Source organism: Medicago sativa, chromosome 3 (genome assembly GCF_051527215.1).
Source record: "Medicago sativa cultivar Bolivia chromosome 3, Bolivia_mono, whole genome shotgun sequence".
In the NCBI taxonomy this organism is placed as follows: Eukaryota; Viridiplantae; Streptophyta; class Magnoliopsida; order Fabales; family Fabaceae; genus Medicago; species Medicago sativa.
In genome coordinates this window covers 79,112,133-79,118,079 of record NC_140751.1, presented here as the reverse complement: position 1 = coordinate 79,118,079, position 5,947 = coordinate 79,112,133, and positions in this window count along the sequence as shown.

Sequence of the window (5,947 nt, the reverse complement as noted above, 5' to 3'; positions counted from 1 at the left end):
TAGATTAATTTTTTCTTTATAAAAAAAATTAATTTTTTTCTTCTTTGTCCAAGTTTGTACCATACACCTCTAAAATCATGGAAAAAACACAATCAAAGAAAAGCAATAAATACGTTGAATTAGACAATTGATATTACAATTAAATGCTAACATGATTTTGCATCTTTTGTAAAACAATAAAATGAGACTACTCATAACATTATAATTAAATCAATTGTATAATGAATAATTTGACATAATTTTAGGATCCGTTTTTTTTTAAACAAATTGACCATTAATAATTTGAATTAATTCAATTTTATAAGCAATTCAATGGTCCTTGCAATGACATAGACTCATATCAATGGTCGTTGCAATGACATCAATTGTACATTTCTTATTTGAGAAAAGAAAAAAATGGAAATTAAAGATCAAGGAAAAAGTGTCACGTCAACATGCTATGTTATTGTTGAAAGTTGAGAGGAAAAGCATTTAACATTTTGCTTGTTAGGAAGTTATATTTGTTCTACCAACAAAATTTACATTTGGCTTTCGTCATTTGATTGGTTGAGAAATCAAAAAATGATGATAAGTTGATGGCTGCCATTGAAACATGGTTAATAAGTAATCAAAAATTCATTTAGTTTTGTCAATTATAATACTTCTACAACTTTCCGCTTATAAATAAGGTAATTAATAAAAATATTAATGCATGTTTACACACACATTATCTTGTCAAATATATCACATGTGTAAACTTTTTTATGAGGTGTATTAGTGTTTAATGCTCTTTAGAATGTGAAGATGTCAGATGTACTTTTAATTTTTAGGAAGACATTTGCATATAATAGAGATGTCTTCTTGTGGTCTGTCAAAAAACTTCTCAAATAAAAAAACTAAAATATTACATGATAAAAAATACACGTTTAGATAGCATGAACCAAAAAACCATCATTAAATAGAATCAAATTTGCAGTACATACCTTTGCAATATCATTTTTGAAAAAAGGAATTGGTGTAAAATATGATGAAATATTTAATCTGATTATTCTTAGAAAAGTAATAATGCACGTTTAGTGGAAATCATATTGTTTGATTATTTATAGGAAAAAAGATAATGAGTATTTATTCCCTAAAAAAATTGGTATTTATGTGTCTTGATATTTTTATTGTGTGTGTTAATCCTACAGTTCCTAGGAGAAATGACTTTACTAATTCAAATTTCAATCGCGAAGTAACTAAAATTCAGATTCTCTCAAAAAATTATTTATTTGATGGAGTTAATAAACGACTTGAGCCAAAATACCTGATTTTCACTTTATTAAATTATAGTAATTACAATTTCAAAATAAATCAATTTAATTTTTCAAGTTTGTAGAAGTGTTGTGAAAGAATTGTTTTTTTGTAGAAATGATGGATGAAGCGAAAATTATGGAAAGAGTTAAATATGGAGTCGGTTTTAAAGCATTTGTGATTATTAGTTTTAATAATAGAATGAATGCATTGAATACAAAAATATGGATTTGAATAAAACAATTAATATTTTTCTCTAAAAAAACATAATAATTTAATAATCTTTAATTAGGATATTAATTTTAATAATTGTATGAATTCATTTATATATTTAATTTGGATAAAGAAATAAAACATAAATGATTACTGGGTTTATTATTTTTTAAAATGCACTTAAAATTTTAGGATAGCACCTTGCTCCCTTTTAGTTAAAGAAAAATGAACTTTTTACCCAAAAAAATAAATTAAAGATGCCATAAAAACGATTTTCTTTTTTGACATATACAGAAAAGTATCATTTTCCTCTCAAAAAAGATCATTTGAAAGATGTCACTCCAAAGCTATCAATTCAACCTGTTTTGTGAAAATGAGATGCATTTCTTCTTGTCTATTTGGTTTCCATCTCAATTATAAAGTAGGAAAAATAGAGAAAAATCAAATATAATCACCAAAGTAAAATACAAAAGAGCGAATTATCAAAAGTAAAATAAAAACATAAGAAATATAAGAAAAGTTTAACCAAGAAACATAAATATATAGAAAAGGTGTTGAGTATCGAGAGATTAAAATAAAACAAAATGGTTATAAAAATCCTCGATAAATTTTTTGATTGATATGTGATGCATTTCTTCTTTTCTCTTGATTGACTTCCATGTCCAAACTAAAGATCTGGTCAAAATCAAAAAACTTATAAACACAAAAAAAAATTGAAAAGAGATAATATGAATAAGAAAACAACAACATAAGAAATCACAATATAATGTAACATAAGAATAAGAAATGTTAAATAAATTAAACAATAAAACAATAAAAAATAAGAAATAAATAAATAAATAAAATAAAAGAGAATGGGGTTGAAAGAAATGATTTTTTTATGAAAGAAAGAGGTAGATGAAAATAATGAAAATCAAATTGTCTATATATAGGAAAGAATATGTGATAATCAACTTTGATTGGTTGATGAAAAATAAATGAGTCATATGTTTCATTTTGATTGGCTAATAGAAAATGAATGAGTAAAGATCCATTTTGATTGGTTGATGAAAAAACATTAAATGAGATGGAGAATATGAAGACGCCACGTGTACTATTGCTCATAGATGTATGCTTTTGTATTATACTAGCATGGACACCCGTGCCAAGCACGGGCTAGAATTCCGTCAAACTTAAGGGAGATAATATTGTGATGTAGCAGAAGTCCGTTAAAGTTCAACATTAGATGAAAGAGTGCAGGTTGAACATCAAAAGAGTGAAAAACTCATACTTAAGCCTTAACGTTTTGGATGAAACTGTAGTCTCATTTTCACTGTGTTGTTGCCCTTTCTCCGATGTGTTGATCCACATTATTGTTGGCTCCACCAAAAAGTCCAACTGTGGTATGATATCCTGGTTCAATGTTGTAGGGGAGAGGGAGTGTTCTAGGTGGTGGATCACGAACATGGAGAATCTGAAACTTAATGGAGAGATGTTAATGTGTTAAGTGTAAGTTAAAATTTTATATTGTATGCAAGAGTAGATGTGAACAACATATAAATAATATGATCCATGTTGTAATGCCTTGAGACTTTGGATGAAGGTTTGATGTTAATCTCACTCGTGTGATTGCTCTTAGCCTAATGTAAGGGTGTTCAAAACTGAACCAATCCAATACAAAAACCACAAACAGAACCAATCCAAACCGAAACTGCAAAAAACTGCATTTGATTTGGATGTATTCGGATCACTTTTTTACTCAACCACATGGTTTGGTTTGGTTTGCGGTTTTCATTTTACCAACCGAACCAAACCAAACCAAACTGCAACATAATAAAAACACTAATTAAAATCTATGTCACCTAGACCAATACTCATAGAAACTCAATGAAAACTTTTATAAATGACATATTTTTTCTCTTGTTAAGTTTCTTCTTTGCTTTTTTATTTCAAAAATGTATTTATGTTCTACTTGAACTTTTAGAGAATGATAAAATATAAGTATTTTACATTTTCTACATAATAGAATTAATTTTTGTCCACATTTTTAATTTGGTTTATGTTGTTTGGTGAAAATGAAAATTTAATGTGGAATGAAATTAAAAACATTGTTGGAACCTTGCTGAAAATATGTTGTGTGTTACCTTTTTAACTCGATTTTAATGTTGTAAACAAAAAATTGTATTGTCTCAAAAAAACCGCACCAACCGATCCAACTCAAACCGTATTTGTTTGGTTTGGTTTGGTTCGGATTGTGCTTTAAAAGTCAACCGAACCAAACCAAACCACATGCTTTTTTATCTTGCGGTTCAGATGACTTTTAGCCTCAAAACCGAACCAAACTGCACCGCGAACACCCTAGCCTAATGTTAGCATACAACTCAACTCAGACTCTCACAGAAGTTCCAACGTTGTGATAATTTTATTTGTTAGTTTTTGAATGTCGTTTTGTTTAATTTTTTATCTTAAATTTTAGTTTTCAAATGTCAAAAAATTATTCAACCTCTGTTATATTTGATTCATTCACTTTTGATCTTTGATAAGATCTGACAATAGTAAAATGTAGATGTGTTTTGCTGACATAAAAAATACATACATGTTTATTAGACATTTTAAATTGTCGTGGCATTTTTTTTATGAGTCTAATATTTTGGTAAATTAATTGAACATTAATTCTTATCTCCTTCAATAATGTATAAAAGTATCAGTAACTCGTTATATACTTTATACTCTTAGAGAAAAACAATAACTCCTTACTTGTTTCTCTTTTCATTTCTCTCATGTTCAAATTCCTTTTTCGTCTTCTTTCTTTTTCTAATATACTTTCTTTTTTCTCATGAAAGAAAGGAACAAAAATATTTCTCTATAAAACCACTACCAACCCACATTTTTTAACATGTTATGCCTTTGATCTTTTTTGGCTCTCTCGCCAGATCAGAAATACGGATTGTCTCACACATAATAGTGATATGTTTATGTGTCATGTGTGAGTTAAACTTCTACATTCAAAGCAAAAGTATATATTGAGAAACATGAATGTGAGATGACCAATATATATAATGTCTTTCAGGTTTTGATGAAGATGTAGTGTCAATCTCATTTTTGGGGTTTCTGTTAGTTAAATGTGATAATCAATCCATTATAAGCTCACTCAAAACTCCAAACACTATGATGAACTATTTTTTTAGTTTTTGGATTTCATAATTTAATTTTATTATATTAAATATAAGTTTTTCAATGTTCACTTTCATGAAAGAAAAAAATTATCCAATCTCCACTATTTTAAATACCTTCACTTTTGGTTTTTGGTGGGATCTAGTAATATAAAAATGTAGACGTGTTATGTTAAATTAACAAATTACATATTTATCAGACATTTAAAAATGATGTGATATTTTTTTAATTGATTCTCTTTTTGGGTGAAATAATTACTGATAAATCTTCAACTCCTTCAACTGTCCCATAAAATTATCAGTAACTCGCTCTATTCCTAACACTTCAATGGACAAAACACACACTACTTTTTTCCCTTATCATTTCTATTATCTTTAAATTTCTTTTTTATATTCTTTCTTTTTCTAATTTTCTTTCTCTTTTTTTATGAAAGATGATCATAAACCTCCATCCATCAAACCACTATCAACCCACATTTTTTACCATGTTGTGCCTCTGGTTGACCTTATTTGGCTATGTCACCAGACCTCATACGCAAGAGTCTCACACTTATGGGAGATATGTTAAAGTGTCAATTGTGACTTAAAGTTCCACAATAGATGCAAGTAGATCTTGAAAAACATATAAGTGAGATGACCAATATACATAATATTTTAAAGTTTTGGGTGATGATGTGGTGTCAATCTCAGTTGTGTGCTTTGTGATGATCTAACTCATTGTTGGTGGCCTTGAAACTCTAAACATTTTGATGAATTATTTCGTTAGTTTTTTCAACGTTGTTTGTATAATTTTTATATTAAATTGAAGTTTTTTGATGTTGTTCGCTTTCATGCAATATTTTATAATATCAATCTCTATTATTTCAACTTCCTTCAGTTTTGGTCTTCGTTGGGATTTCACGATAGAAAAACGTTGACGTGTTATGTTGAGTTGACTAAATACATCTTTATTGAACATTTTTAAATGTTGTGGCGTATTTTTAATTGAGTTTAATTTTTTGGTAAATTAATTACCCAAATATCTCAAACTCCTTCAATAAACCGATAAAATTACTATAAAATCACTCTATTTGTTATAACCTTATGGACAAAACACACAATTCTTATTTTTTTTACCACTATCATATCTCTTAATCTGAAATTTATTTTTCATGATCTTCTTTCTTTTTCTAATTTTTCTATCTCTATTCTCATGAAAGATAGGAACATAAACCCCAATCCATTAAATTACATCAATCCACCTTTTTGACCATGTTGTGCCTCCGTGTGACCTTGTTTGACTATGTAGTATGTCACATAATTATGGACAC